The sequence below is a fragment of the Tauraco erythrolophus genome, chromosome 2 (genome assembly GCF_009769465.1).
Source record: "Tauraco erythrolophus isolate bTauEry1 chromosome 2, bTauEry1.pri, whole genome shotgun sequence".
Classification (NCBI taxonomy): domain Eukaryota; kingdom Metazoa; phylum Chordata; class Aves; order Musophagiformes; family Musophagidae; genus Tauraco; species Tauraco erythrolophus.
The window spans coordinates 76,688,538-76,704,526 of record NC_141466.1 but is presented as its reverse complement, the minus strand read 5'-3'; the positions used below and the strand labels follow the sequence as shown (position 1 = coordinate 76,704,526).

At 37.3% G+C, this 15,989-nt stretch overlaps 1 protein-coding gene across 2 annotated transcripts in view; it reads left to right on the top strand.

Annotated features, from left to right (window-relative positions):
* The window catches only part of LOC104374562 (SAM and SH3 domain-containing protein 1), a 579,771-nt gene that overhangs the window by 219,573 nt on the left and 344,209 nt on the right, over positions 1 to 15,989 (top strand). The window lies entirely within an intron of this gene.

The following is a 15,989-nucleotide window of genomic DNA, read 5'->3' as shown; positions in this document are numbered from 1 at the left end:
ACAGCTGGTGTTTCGAAGAAAAGGCTATGAAATTCTCTAAGACAGGAGAATTCTCATTGGGAAAGGAGGATGGTGGAGCTTGCAGACAACGTGTAAATACATATTTTCAGGGTGAAATTCCAAGAGACCAGTGTGCTTGGGGAAAGCAAGCTCAGGGGATGTGCTTTTGCAGGGAAAAGCTGATTTTAGTTTCCAGTGATTACAGCTACAACTTGATGGATTATGGTAATAAATTCATCAAGTTCCATTTGAAAACTAATTAGAACAGTTGCCTCCCTTGCTTATACAGATTAATAATTTCCTTTTAATTCCCAAACTAAATTTATTTGTAGTTAGTTTGTACTCAGTTTTTCTCTTGCCAACATGATTGGTATGCTTTGATGTCTTTTGCTCTTCCCTAGTGTCTGTGCCCCCAAGTGTCTGGTCCCTTATACTATTTGTACATCCAGTCTAGCTCCTACTTGCCTTGTCTGGCAGAATTTTCTTTGACATAAACATATGTGCACACACCTAATTCACAAAAAATCCAACCCTGTTATTATTCATTACTGTGCTTCTACCCCTTACAGTTAAATCCTCCTCTTGCCTGTTTAACCCTATTTAAGCTTTCTGAAATTATATTGCCCAATGCTAAGAACTCCGGCTAAGAACCTTTACTCTCATGAAGCAATATAAAGTGCTGGTCTTTGAACACATTCCTCCTGCCCAATTCAATCAAAGCAGAACACATTAAAGGTGGAGATGACATTTAACTTCCATTCACTAGAACTGGGAAAAGTGCAACCAGGAAGCCCTATGACAGTTATCATATTTCTCTCATTTTGTTGGAAAGTTCCCTTTAACCCATATTAACATCTTACACTAATTGAGAAGGAGGTAATAAATTACTTCATGGATCGTTCAAAGTCTGATGATGCAGTGACATACAAAGGTTTTCTCTGAAGAGTCATTAACTGACTATTTAATCTTTGCCAGAGCCTAAAATTCTATGTTTATTTCTAGTCTTTTCTGGAAGACTTAAGTGAAAGATGTGATGGTCGTATCCTAGAGATATGGTGCCAGAAAATTAACAGTAAATGTATAATCAATATTTCCACCATCTATTGATTTATGTCAGTAATTACTGGTGAACCCATAATGCTGACTGTTGTCAAAATAGCCCACTCTTTATAGTGTAAAATACTAGTTGTGCCAAGGGATTCCTTATTTATCTCAATAAATTAAGTATAATAGTGATAACTCTAAGTAAGTGTTTATATTATATGGCACCTTTGACACTGGCCAGAGATTAATTCATTCAGAAGTTTTCTAGGCATGAATTAGTAAAGAAAATAGTAATGCCAGTCAGAGTCAGATAGTAAAACCCCTGGGTTGAGTCAGCCTGGACAATGCTGATGTAGAATATGGTTGGAATATAACAAGTCTGCTTTCCTGAAATCTCGCGCAGGTTCTCTTCTGTTTTGACACTTGTATTTGATTTTTTTTTTTTTTTTAAACTAAGAAGCAACAGTCTAAGTTGTATTGCTGGGAAACTCTTCATTACACAATAAATCACAGATTATGGAAATTGAAATACAGCACTGAATTTCTCTAGGTTAGTAGTCCATACCCGATTCTGAAAAAAAAGAGGCCTGCAAATTTACCAGTTAATGCAACTCTGTCCCTGATGGTTTGTATTGAGCACTTCTGAAAACAGGATCTTTAACTTGCCAGTGTAAGGTGTTCTGACTTTCATCAAAATGCGCAGGTTGCTGCAGAGGACTGGAGTCATGGATTTTCAGTAGCTTGTATGTGTACTCAGCTCCTTTCAAACTCACAGAAACCGTGGCTGTGTATTCTGGTAATTGAGGAGCAGTGTTGAGGAACAGTAGTTGGTACAATCACAATTCAGCTTAGTCCGTGTTAGAATATTTACAGAGTGGCCTCAGCTTTATACCTGATTTGGTTGTAATAATGTTAATTATTGTAGCGGTAATTCGTGTCTTGAACCACTTGACTATTTGAGTGTTCACCTGTTGTCTAAGCATGTTCTTGTTTTGTTTGTGATAAATAACTTTCTTTCCCGGCTCTTTATTTTTGTGTTAAAATCACCAGGATTTTAAGGGAAAAGAAACCATAAAACCTCTTTTTTAAAAAACTGAAAAAACCACTAAGAATATGGGGTCTGATTAATCTAGACATGATGGCAAAGGCTGTATGTTAGTGCTATCAGTACTGCATTACACTACGGCTTAAAATGCTTAATGGAAGTTGTTAAACTTTATTTTTCTACCATGATGTAATATTGTCTTTAAGATTAATTGTTCAAATTAGTGGTGTGATTTGCACAGTTGAAACTAAGCATAAGTGTATCAAAGGTCTTTTACCACAAAAGTCACCAGAGATTAAAAAACATTTTTGTAGCGGAAATCCTCATGATGAAAAATGCTTGTCCCTTAAGTGTTTCCCCCATTTTTCTGAGTTAACAAATGGAAAAAAAGGTTTGAGTGTCTATTATCTCTGTTTAATATTCCATTATATCTTAATGGTCGTCACATAACTTGGTTAAGTAACAACAATAATGTGACATTCACTAAATCTATTAAATTAAAAGTTCAAGTGTAAAGCTATGGTGAATTAGAACAGTAGAAGACTTGCAGACATGCCTCTGGTTTCTGTTACATCTTCTCTTTAATAATTTCATTTGAGAATAAAATATCTGAAATGAGAATCTAAAATATCTAAAAAGAAACTGTAGATAGATTTTGAGTAGTCTACCTTACTGGAAATCAAAAGAAATAGTACAGACATCAAAAATGCTCACAATGAGTACAACAACTGAAGACAAAGAAAATGTAAGAGCAAATTTGAAAAAAATGAGAGAGATGGATAAAAAGTACGTGCTGAATGTTTTACATGCATATTTGTCCTAGTTTTAGCTGGGACAGAGTTTTTAACAGCTAGAAGAGCTCCGTGTTTTGGTTTTACTCAGAGGCTCGCTCTGAGAAGAATGCTGATAGCAAGCTGATGTTTGTGGTTGGAAGTGAAACTCCAAGGACTTTTCAGTGTGCCAGACTGCAGAAGCACGGCGGGATAAGGGGGGAGCATGGTTGGGACAAGGGGAACACGATTCCCCTTGTGATTTGTGGTGGAACTTAAGATTGAGGGCTAAACTGGCCAATTAGTATTCCATATCATGCAGCGTCATGCCCAGTATAAAAGCGAGGGTCAGCCGGAGAGAAGGGCTTTTGCGCTTTGGCTCTTTTGCGCTTGCTGCGCTGTTGCTCTTGTTTTTCTTTCCTTTCTCTCTCTCTCTCTCTCTCTCTGCCCCTCTCTATTTCGGGGCCTCGCGTTCATCCGGGATTGCAGCTTTAGGACGAGACGGGCTTCGCATACGAGGGGGTGGTGAGCATCTACCCTGTGTATTAAATCATCTGTATTAAATCATTCTTATCTCAACCCACGGGTTTCCCGTTTATCCTTTAATTCTCTCCTTCATTCCTGGGGGTGGGGGAGGGGGTTTCAACCTAACCCACGACAATATTGGATACTCAAATTTAAGAGAAATTACAGTCTTTTTGTAAATTTATTACCTACAAACATCTGAAGTTTTTTAGTAGTTTTACAAATTAAATGGCAATAGTATATGTTGTATAGAACAAAAGAAAGAGAAAATTTGGGACTAGAGGAGCAACAAAACAAATTTCTGCTGTCCCCATGTGAAATCTTAAACCTGCCACCTTGACTTGACTGCAGCAGAAAGCAGTCTTCCTTTGTGGTGCCAAGGTCTAGGTGCCAAAGCAAGCCTCAGATTGTGGGAACACACCTGCTTGGAAACAACCTCCGAGGGCAAGAGCTGCAGAAATCAGTCCTCCATTCTGGAGTTACTCTTTTTGTTTCCTATGGGAGATAGCTGAAGCCATCCTCTGCTGATGCCCAGCTGCCATATTAATCCTAAAGGAGAGGTAACTAAAAATTAAGCCTAGTAGAACAGCAATTTATGGTCTATTGAAAACCACAGTGAAGGAGTCGCCTATCATATAAGGACATCAGGAACACTAAAGAATGACAGCTGCTGACAGCAGGGCTACATAAGTCTTTTTTTTCCTGGTTTTATGCTTAAGTAAATAAATATTTAAGTAAATAAACTGTAAGAAGTTTATAAAGATAGCATTAATAAAAATTCTAATGTTTACTTAATCTGGAATAGACAGATGCAACAGGAATTAAATTGTCCTGTACACGTTATCATTGTAATTAATTTTATCTTTAATTTTCATGAAGTTAAGATATCATTCTTTGATTACATGATTTTGAACACATAATTTTGCATTCTGACATGAGAAAAGAAAATCACAGGATATACTTTTCGTTTAAGACTCTTAGCTTCTGATTTGTAATTCAAGAATATATTACCTTACTCATCTCTGTGATATGCGAGAACCTTGGATTTTGGGTGATGTTCATTTGCAATAGTTGGTATGAGTAAAAACTAGAGAATGCCCTAGAAATATTATACAAGTGCCTGACAAGAACAGGTGGACAAAAGAAGCAAGCAGTGTACTCAGAGGATAATGGTTCAATAAAATTAATTGAACTGGGCAGAAGAACTCCAGATAACTCCTCCTTTTCTAAAACTGCTCAATTATTCTAACAGAACTTTTGTGGAAGGAATGTCAATCAGATAGTCAGTCCCTTGAGGCTTGCCTGATTGCAAGTGAAAGGATTTATTTTTTCCCCATTTGCTACAAAATTAGCATAGGTGCAGGGTAGAAAGTGTTTAACTACAATTCAACCCCTAGCACCAGAGAAGAGTAATGTAAAATAATATTTAGGAGGAGTTTTGAGTTTGTGGGAGGACCAGACAAAAAAATAGAGTCTTCAGCTCACTGCAGCACAGTACTACATGCTCACTTGGAGGAGCAGGGACACGATTCTTCCAAGCTGGAGAGGCAGGGCAATGTCAGGGAGTTCTCTTCTTCACTCAACTCCAATCCCCTCTCCAGAGACCATGGCAGCCCACAGTGTTTCTGCCTGTATCAGAGTATGGTGTGTGGGTCTCCTCAAGCGCTTTTGTGTTTCATCTTGAACTGCTTCACTTCTTTCCCACACATAACAATTGGTGGCTGAGTATCATCTCTGACCCACTCGGGATATCAACAGACACGTAATTCACAGGTAAGGTCTCCAGTGGACTTAACAAGAGGTTTCACTTTCTCATCCTGGAGCGTATGGATGCTCAGCCTTCCTTTACAACTTTTCAGATTTCCTCTAGCCAAATCAAGTAGATGAGACATTGCTTCCTAATTTTGAGTTCACTATGTTTATGATAACTAAGTAAAGAAAGCAAGAAATCTTCCCTGCTAAAACTATAATCTGTGAAGAACAGATTTGGATGTCACCTTGAGAATGAGGAAATATGAAGCAATATGCTTTGGTAGGTCACATCTACTCAAGGAAACAAGAGCAAATGCATGTGACGTAGTGAGCTTCTGTCATTCAGCAATTCATTTGTGATTGGCAATGCTATAGTCAGCCCTTCTGCAGTCAAGGACTTAATTGAAAACCTTCATATTAACTTACATTATTAATATTTCAAAATTTAACTAACAAAAAAAAAAGTGCTGATGAAAGTTTTTTTCTCAGTTACATTATAAAAGCATTGAATCTTTCCTTTTTGTCAGAAATGAGTGTTAATATTTTAATTACCGTGAACCTATGGCTTCACCTAAGGGAAGTGGGGCTATGGAGTTAGCAAATAAGAAGGAGAGGTAATGTTGCAGCCTAATTTTAGGATTCCTTTTCATTCTGTTTTTATAAATATAACCTATTCATTAAAGAAAAAAAAAAAAACATGAAAAAAACCCAATACCACCAAAAAAACCAAACCCAAAACACCTCTAATAGCTCCCAAAAGATTCAAGCTATAAAAAAAAACCCTCCTTCTATGGTACTTGAGTTTGTGACAGACACAGCTTCTATCAACCTTTCTCTAACTGTCAGAAGCATTTCTGTGAGGGCTGCAGCTAGACCAGTATGGTGGCCACAGCTGTGATTTGCAGATTCTGCTGCCACAGCTATTACGTGAGACTCTTCAAAGAGAAAAGCATCTTTTTTGATGAAGAACTTAATACCTTGAGCTCTCAGCATGACACATGAAGTCCCAGTTGCCTATGGAAAAACTGAGATGGCAACTCTTAAGAAGAGTTTGAATTGCCATCTGGTCCAGAAAAAGAAGTACGCAAGAAATTTAATACTGATCTGTCTGCCTGTACACCAAGGTTTCCATTCAGGCTGGAGATGAGGGGTGGATATGTTTACATTTTGAAGGGATATGGTGTCCTTTACAGGCAGATATTTCCCTGCCTGGCGACCATCTAATATATCTCTGTGTTTCTAAAGACCATGGACTACACAACAATAACATTTTTCTAGATGGAAAGCCCCATCCATTTGAGGAAAAGCCCCAGTGACAGCTGTTACTTTGTATTTTCTTCTGTTATAATTCTCAGAAGTCAGCACCTCTGTCATTAGCAACTGCTTTGAAGTATTTCTTCCAATATAACTCATTTTCGAGTGTTGAATATGTCTGAAATATATATACCTTCAAGGTTTTAAACCTTTGTTTCATCACTTGGAGTATGGCAAGTCCAGGGGCAATCTCTTAAAAAGTACTGAATACTTTTTAGAACATGTGAAATCTGCTGATTTAAGAGAACCAAAACCAGAAAATACAAAATAAAAAGGTTTTGTTGACAACCCAGACTGAGCTATGGAAGGATTAAATCTTGTAAGGAAGGAAAGGTGATGATACGACAAAGTGCAAATAGCTATAAAGGTTGTGATGAGTGTAGAGTGAAGTACACAGCTAGCTGAACAGCTCATAAAATTAAGCTGCTGTTATTGAGACTGAAGGACAGGCCAAATCTTACCTTTGGCAGTGCAGTAAAGATGTCTAGCTATGGCCTTGTCCTCCATCAAAGGAGTCCTAGCAAATGAGTGCAATGCAGCATGCACGTACTGTTTTTCTGAACAGAAACTGCAAAGCTGTAACTAGCATCGCTGTTGACTTTATCGAAGGTGTTAGCTAACTTGACAGTTTGACCTTCTCTTCTGATGACAGATATTTGGGAATATGCACTAGAAGTTAGCTTGACTTGACTTTTTGTGCTTTTTTTTTTTGGAGCTATTGCTGCTGCCTTTGGCTTTTGTGAGGGAAATTGCCCTTTTCTTGCATTCTCAGCTCTAGCCGTAAAGCAGACTGCACTGAACAAACTTTTGCCCTGAAAACCTAGTATATAAGATCTGCTTGCCTGCAATTTGCTGGCTCCTATTAAGCACAAAATCAGTGCCTCAGAGCATGATCAGTTTTTACCTTAGCTTTATAAATATTCATTATCTTGCATTTTCACTAATTGCTCTAGAGCAAGAGAAAATGTTAATTTTTAATCAATAATATCACATCCTTGAGAACATTTTACAAATTAGGAGTTCATTTAAGTCCCAGCATATGTTGTTAATGTTGGTTGTTACATGCTAACTAGTTTGGATTTTTTTAATCAGGAGTAGGACTGGAAATGCAAGCTATGGAACTAGCATTGAGCAGGAATTTTCCAAGAAGAGGTAAAGTAAGAGCTCTCATATAGAAGAATCAGGATTTAGTTACTTGCTGTTTGAGTTTCCTCCATGAAATCAGTTAAGGAAATAACTCCTTTTCCTGATGTAAGTTAACCAACTGTATGTGTAATACCCAGGAATTTCTTCTGATTAGTGATTTCACCATTTTAAGGCACCATGATTATAAATTGGTGGGTTTTTTGAAGGTTAAGTATTTTAAAGCACACAGATTTATTCATGCAGACTATCAATTACTTTGATATCCTTCGAATTAGCATTAAAGTTAAGGCTCTTTGAACTGAAAGGATTTCATTAATTACAGGCAAAAGATATGGAGCCCGTAATTCCTTTGGATGTAACTGTCATGAATCTTGAAATGTGGCAGGAAGAGTCATTAGTGGAGTGCCATTCACATTGGCTCATCAGAAAGGGAGTTTGATGTGATTGCCTCAAGCAGAGTACAGAAGGTCAGCACGGGCCAGTACCCTCAGCTAACAGAAATACAAAAAGTTCAGAGAGCTGCATGACAGCTAGCTCCAGTAATCCTGACTCCTCTGTCTAGATGAGTTGTTTCTCTGGGAGAAACCTATTGTCAACTGCTCAAGGCTGTTGCCGTTGAAATTCTTAAAGGGATTTTATTTTTTATTAGGTGACATTTCTATAATATTCTACATGACTTAACATTATTTTTAGGGATAGTAGTAAGGTTCAATTAGGATTAAGGATCAAGACAATGACCTGCTCCCTTTTTCTACATGTTTCACTTCTGCTTTTTCTCTGTGTTTAATGTTCTCCTGCTAGAGCTCCTGTGTAATTTCACATACTGTTAAATGCAAAAAGAAAATCTCGATCTTGCAAACTTAAAAGATATGTGTCAGGTCAGGAAGGGACATTTCTCAACTTCATTTAGCAGAGCCTGGGCACAAAAAAGATGGATGTGTGAGAGAGCCAATCACCAATTCTAGGTCCTTTTGTGCTTGAGCTTATTTTACCGGTGCAGGACCACGACAAGAGGCACGCTTGAATGGAGGCATTTACCCTTCTCTCCCCTGCACCACCAACATGGACGGGCACAATTTTGAGAGCAAACGAGGAGGTGCAGCTGGCAGAGTCAGTAGAGACAATGTGGCAACAGAGGTGTCCAGAGAGTCTTTGTCCAATATAAGAAACTTAAAATTATGTTAGTAGGAACTACTGTAAACTTTTGCTTTTCATCTTATCCAGCATCAAAAATATGAGATCTGGAGCTGTTTCAGCTCCTTCACTAGATTTCAGTTAGAAAAGTTTGAATCTTAACCAGTTCTGTAGTGGACAACAAATATTTTATTCTTAATATGGCTGTTGAAATTATATATATGATTTTGTGACTCCTGGTCGACTCTCCGAAATCATTACGAGGACTATCTTCCTCAGTCTTCCCTGCTTCTTAGTCCTTCTACCACACTATTTTCCCATGTTAATGTTAAAGTGAACATTCCCCAAAATGAGATGTTGAGACATCAGATTGACCCAAGTGACGTGGCCTTATAGCTGGCACAGATTGTGCATGACTTCATGCCTACACAGAAGTAAAGGGAGGAGATTCATTTTCCTGAACCTCAGCTATTTCTGTTGCTTCTGTAGAACAGATAGAGTTTCTTCACATGATACTTACTGGTCTCAGCCTCTACAATAAGGTTATTTGAGAATGGAATTGACTGAACAAACCATTTGATTCATAAAGCTTTCAAGTTACTAAATGGATAAATCTGTAAGGACAGGAGAAAGGATGAGAAAGGCCTAGATCTGACTGATTGGTAGCAAAAATTAGTCTCCTGCAAAGATTACAGTGCAGAGCAAGGTTCATTTTTTTGCTTGGGGAGAGAGAGGCTTTATGTGGGGGTTTTCACTGTGGTCGTTATTTATCTTTTTATACAACTGCCTTTTAGGAAGTATGTGAGATGTACTTGGTTCTGGTTGCATGAAAGTTCAGGCTTAGCCTCTGGGGCCGTGAAAAGGTTCAGCTGATAGTTAAAATAAAAGGTAAGTCACTTACTGCTCGTCAGGTTTTAAATCTGGTGATACTTTTGGAGAGCTGCTTTCCATGCCCTTACAAGCAAAGGCACTTTTTCCCCTTTTAATTGGCATTTGTTTTTTTTTTTTCTTCGTTATTATTTAATTAAGTGTATTAGGTCTGTGCCCCATCACAGTACCTGCTTTACTTCAGTCAGATTCATAAGTTTTGGTGCCATATATACGCTCAGATTCAAGCCTGCCGTACAAGTCCCAGCCTTGCTAGTCACCTCTGAATCTACAGCAGCAGAAATGTTAGAGCCTGAAAAAATCATGAAGTCACAAATATTTGTATTTAAAGTAGCAGCTTCTCAGATCTTCCATGTACCTCCCATTTTGTTCTCCCCTGGCATGTGAGCTACATTATTTTGACTCAGTTATAAGAACATGCAGTTTTCCTGGTACTAAATGCCCTGGTTTAAAAAAGAGGTTATTGGTGGCACTACTGCCAAAAGATGGAGCTCCATTATTTCTCAAGTCTTTTGCATCCAGACTCAAACACATACAGTATCTGGAAATACTACTATGCTGTATTAGCTATTTATGCCTTATGAAATACTTTTTCTGGCAAAATACAGTCCTTTTAAAAAAACTTTTAAATTTTGTAACTCATGATGGTGACCTGGCCAATGGTGGTACAGTTTTTTCATATGACTTCGTTGCTGTCCAGTAGGGAAGATGCAATAGTCCCATTTTGTGGGACTCAGAGATGATAGTATCATCATGAAGGAAGAAAGCAGAGTGAATGACGAGTTGGAAGGTTTATATAGAACTGTATCTGTGTATGCATTTATATGTATAAAGAGTAGATAAATCTGGTAAGATCAATGAGTGGTTTAATTTGGTCTGATTTTCTAGTTATCCCAGAAATCCATTGAGCAACCTTTTTTCAGATGTAGATTAAATCTAAACATAAATCTAAAGCAAATTGCATATTCATTTATTCCACACAAGGGAGGAAGATGCATAACTAAGCTTAGAATCAGCTTGGAATTTTTTTAATGTTCACTTTATTACACATGCCCCCTAATCGTTATTTAATTTTAAATGGTTTGGGTTTTGAGTCATAGATTTTGATCATATATCTCTTCAAAGAGATTATCAGTGCTGCCGCATTCCAAAATAAACTGTGATATAAATAAAACAAAGTAAAAAATCTTTCAGTAACAAAATTTAAATGTACTTAATGTTGCAGTTCACAAATCTTGTAATTTTAAATACCATTCCTTTACTTTCTAGGTATTTTCTTCACTCTTTCATATTTAAAAATGTAATAAGTAAATATGATGCATTTAATATAAAGGTAATAAAATATTGCATACACCATATACCTATTTTCACTTACTGTAAGCTGATTCAAAAAACTGCATGTCAAATTCAAATAAAATTCCCAGTATTGAGACCAGCTCACCTACTAATATGAGGTCTGGTCTGATTCAGACCTGTGTAATTTGATCTAAAATGAGGTTAGGAGGAAACAGCTTTAGTGTTATATGAGAACACATCCAACTGAGTTGATGCTCTAGATGTAGCAACAATATAGCAACAATAATAGGGTACCTAAGTAATGCTTGCTTGTTGTTGTGCTGTTTGGTTTTTTATGTTTTTTTTTTTTAATTTAGCCTTTGAAGGACAAAAATCACTCAAGACTTTCTTTAAAATACATATTGCAAAACAAAAATGAGAGACACACAGAGACACACGCAGACAAACAGCGACACTAAACATTCTGGGACATAAAACATTTTTCTAGAACTAACTCTTAATCAAGGTAGTATATTGACTTAGCCTCCACCTTAGTCTTGTGCTTCTTCATTTCCTCATGTACCCTCACTAGGACTTATAGGACTTGTAGCCTTCCTTGGAAGAGCCTAATTGGTGAAGAAAGAAATTAGCATGGAAGCACTCAAAATAGTTAGAAATGTCACTGCCTGACATTAATTTTAAAGTAAAGATCCCAGAAACATTGATTTTTTTAAGATGTTTCAACATTTTCAAAGCTACAAAATGATCTCTCTCAGGCTATCAAAGGCTGCTTTAAGATTATGTGAGCTCTTTGTTAGAAGAGTCCTTGAGGATTCCCTGCCATTTTTGATCCAAATGTGTAGCTTTCATATTGATTGAATTGAAATTTTCATGAGAAGAAATCTCCTTGTAGCATCTTTCTCTTTTGTACTTCTGAGTAAAGCTCTGCTCCCCAGATCTCAATTAAATCAGCATTGACCTTGCAACTCCCAGTAGATAATGCAAGAGTTCCTCTTGTCACTTTTTTCCCCTGCTGTTTTCAAGAAGTTGTTGTGCCCTCCAGAATTGTAGGAACAAACCTTCAAAAATATATCCAAAACACATCGTGGAATTATTTGAAATGCAATCCCTATATTAAAGGTAACCAATTACACAACTCAACATGCTCCTTCTGCAAACAGTTAAAATAATGCAGAAGTCTATCAAAATTAATTCTTCAGTTCTCATTTTCAGCATTTGCTAACCTCAAGTCTCCCTTGATTTCTGTCTAGGAAAGTCCTGAGCCATGTGCCAAGGTGAACTTGGTAGTGGGGTTTATTAGGATAGGGCAGTAGCGGTATAGATAAAGCAGGGTATAGCATAAATAGGCTTTAGCTGCCAGTCAAGGAAGCAGGTATGCGTTTTATCACTGGGCTCAGCCAAACTGAACAGCACACAGGTCAGCCACTGCTTCTTGTAACTAGCCATATAGAGGACAAGCTGTATAGGAGATACATGAAGTCTGGGACTCTGAGGAAAGTGAACCCTGCAAAACTGATTTTCCCTTCAACTCCGCTGAAGGGCTTGTGCACATATGTAGCTTATCAAAACAAAGAATACAGATCTACAGTAAAGCTGATGCTTTCTGAATTCTAAAGATGGAGGGATATTTTTATAGAAGCGTTAGATGTTCCTAAATGGAGAATGGATAATACAAAGACAGTTATAATTGAATTGCAGCCACTATATTTTCCATGCTGTTCTCTACATTTTATTGAGCATTAACTCAAAGAGAAATTGCAGGGTATTTTGATTGTGATTATTCTGACTTTTAGAAATAGACCTCTCCAGTAGTTTTAACAGCCTGTAATATTTTTTCATATGTCTAGAATATGGTTCAGGTTTATTTTTTTTTTCTCTTCTATTTTTAATACAGGAATCTTGAAAATTCTTTATTATATACTGGAAGTTATGCCATGCTCTATTCTAAGAATACAACAAACCAAACCCTAAAGACTGTTCTGTTAGGTTTGCCAGCATTCATACATTTTAACTATTGCCCGATTTTCAGAGGCATCTGTTCTGTTACCTGAAGACTTTTACCTCCTAAGAAGCAATTTTGTAAGGTTAGGTAATTCATAGAATTACTAAACCCCTGGTTAGGAAGGACTGTTTGTCTGTTTTAAATTTCACTCTGTTTTGGATTTTTCTCTCTGTTTTACTTTTTGATTTGGTTGAGTACTAAAATCATGTTTGTTACAGATTTGGGGAATTTGCTAGCCTCTCCTGCTGTGGATTCTTCAGTAAAACATGTTTCTTCCGGTTCTCTTTCCAAAACTATGGAAGTCAGCTCCAAATTAATTTGTCCTTTTTATTTGTGAACCAAGTATGATGTTCTGACTGGCTATTTTTCATCTTTCTTGCGGACATTTGGTGAGATAAGAGTGCAGGTTTTTTTGCTCAGCATCGTCTCTTATAATTATGTGTATTATAATAGAGTTTCTGGGATCAAAGGTAGACAGACTTAATAAATTCTCTTCTCTATGTACTCTAAGCAGTTATTTGTCTCCAGTCTGACTGGAATATGTATGTTGATTGTAATTTCTTCTGCAGGTGCTCAAGGGAGACAAGAGTTGACATTTGTTTCTCGTTTTACTAAAAATTTTGAGAGAGAACTGTGGCCTGGTGCAAGCACGATGAAAAGAAACCAGAAGTAAGGTGTAACTAGGCTTAGAGTCTGAAAATCTGGGACTCGGAATTTGTCCAGTCATAGCCTGATTTGTTGTGCTTAACAGAAATAGGTCATGTATTCAGGGGAAGAAATACAAAAGCAGCAGACATTTTTGCCAGTTTGGATCGGTTAGTTCAGGTGCTGTTAGCTGGTACAAAAAGACATAGGATACAGGATATACATAACAGCAAGTATAAAGCAATTATTGTCTAACTAGGACACAGAAGATAGGTAGGATTTAATGAGCTATTAGGCTAATCATCAGTCCATAAGCATTAGCATTAGCTATTAGGCTGAGCATGCGGCACCTCCGGCCAGCACGAGCCTGGTGGGGAAGGGTCAGCCTCTGCAGCCCCCGGCACCGGCTGCACAGCGCTGCTGAGCTGCCGTCTGCCACCAGCTCTGTCATCGCTGCTGTCACTGGCAGCTCAAAGGCATGACCTGATGAGTCTCAACTCACTTGACCAGCATCCGTGTCTTTCTCTCTTATCCCTTTCTACGTCGGTGCACCTTTCCCTCTTGAAAGTTGGCTTACCTTTCCCTCTTGAATACTTGAGCTACTAACGGTCCCCATCTCCACAACTGCACCCCATTTGCAATTTTTCTTTTCTCATCTTTCTGCTCTTTCACACAGCTCTTTCTCCTGACTTAGTAATATTCTCAGAAACCAGAGGCACGTTTACACAATTGGGCGGGATCAGAGCGGAGCCTTCAATCCTGGAAACACAGAGAGCTGGGGCCCTGAAAGACCGAGACGGAGCTTATAAAGCATTGCTGTCTGTTTTTACTATAACCTTTTTTTTTTTTTTTTACCGTTAATATTCAGCTTTATCAATTTTTGGCCACTAAACAATTCTGAACATTTCATTTGTGGAACCATAGTATTTCATCCTCCTTACATCAATATAGGCAGTTGTTCTATATTGACTCAATATTTCATCTTTCTACATTGACCTGTAGAAAGGTCATATTTCTATGTTGATCTGTTTCATCTTTCACTACCTTTTTGAACCACTGACACTGTTTTCTTTTCACAGCCACTTTCAGATGCGTAGCATATGCAGTAGGTTTATAATGCAAATTCTATAACCAGGAAATGTATGTGTTGCATGCATTACAGAGGAAAATAAGTCATATTTCCATGAGGGCATCTGTGCTTTCACTTCACAGCATAACTGTGTTATCTTGCTGTATTGATAGAAGCAGTCCTTATAAGCTGATATTTATGGAAATGCTGAAAAAAACAGACATCCAGTGAATTATTTTTTCCAGTATAGATTTACATTTGGTCCAAATTCCTTTCTTGAATGCAGATTGAAAATCTCTGTTTTGAATATCAAGAAAGAATACTCTTCATTTCAATGTATTTTGTATACTTATGCTAATTGCTGCTTGAGTTATACAAACTTAGTCTGAGGTCTTTATATGGATAATTTGTTATTTAGTAAAGTGGTTTGTCAGGTTATGAGACATTAATCCTCTGATAGGTCTTTAATTAGGAGAGATGAACTAAATAATTCATAGCAAGACTTGGCCTGAAAACATTTATACTACTCGATTATACCATTTTGCATGCAATGACAAATTGTTTTGGTATAGTCTGGAAATAGGGGGACTTAATTAATTACTTCCAAGGTTTTAGACATTTGTGATAGGTTCTTTAAATGCATTAGCTTGGAAATTCATACAAAGGCTAAAAATAGAGTTCAAGTCCTTGGGGTTAAAAAGCGGAGATGAAAAGAGAGCATTCTGCTTGCAAAAAAAGAGCAGGAAGCAGCAGAAGGAGGAGAGGAATGGCAGTTAACTGTGTCCAATTCCCCAAATATTATTTTTGCAAAATTGAGCTGGAAATCATTAAATACTGAAAATGACATGGTTTTAAACTTGAATAAAAGTAATGTGCTAATTACTTGAGCGCCTTTTACTCATCTCACCAATTAGATGGAAGAGGTAGCTGTGAAAGGAGCCCTGAATAGTTTAAAGAGCCTACAAACACGGGGAGGGGGGAAGCGAGATGTTTTTCTATTCTGAAATCACCTTTCAGATGAAATCAACTAAATGAGAATAATTTACTAGACTGGAAGGGGAGGATTTTTTAAAAACAAAACAAAACAAAACAAAACAAAACACAAGAGAAATAAGCTGGATGTTGTAGTAACCCAAGGTTTAATATATGTCACTAAGTGGTATCTTCAGATGATGAAGTGGTTATTCATGCTGCTATTGCACTTACAGCTAGCGGGAAGAGCAAATAACAAAGGGTTATAGTCATATGATCATATAAATCTGAGAAAAAAATTCATTTTGATAAGAATATTTACCAATTTATGCTGTGAAGGAGGGTGGTTTTTTACAAATTAAATGGCTCCTTGAACACTTGAGTTGG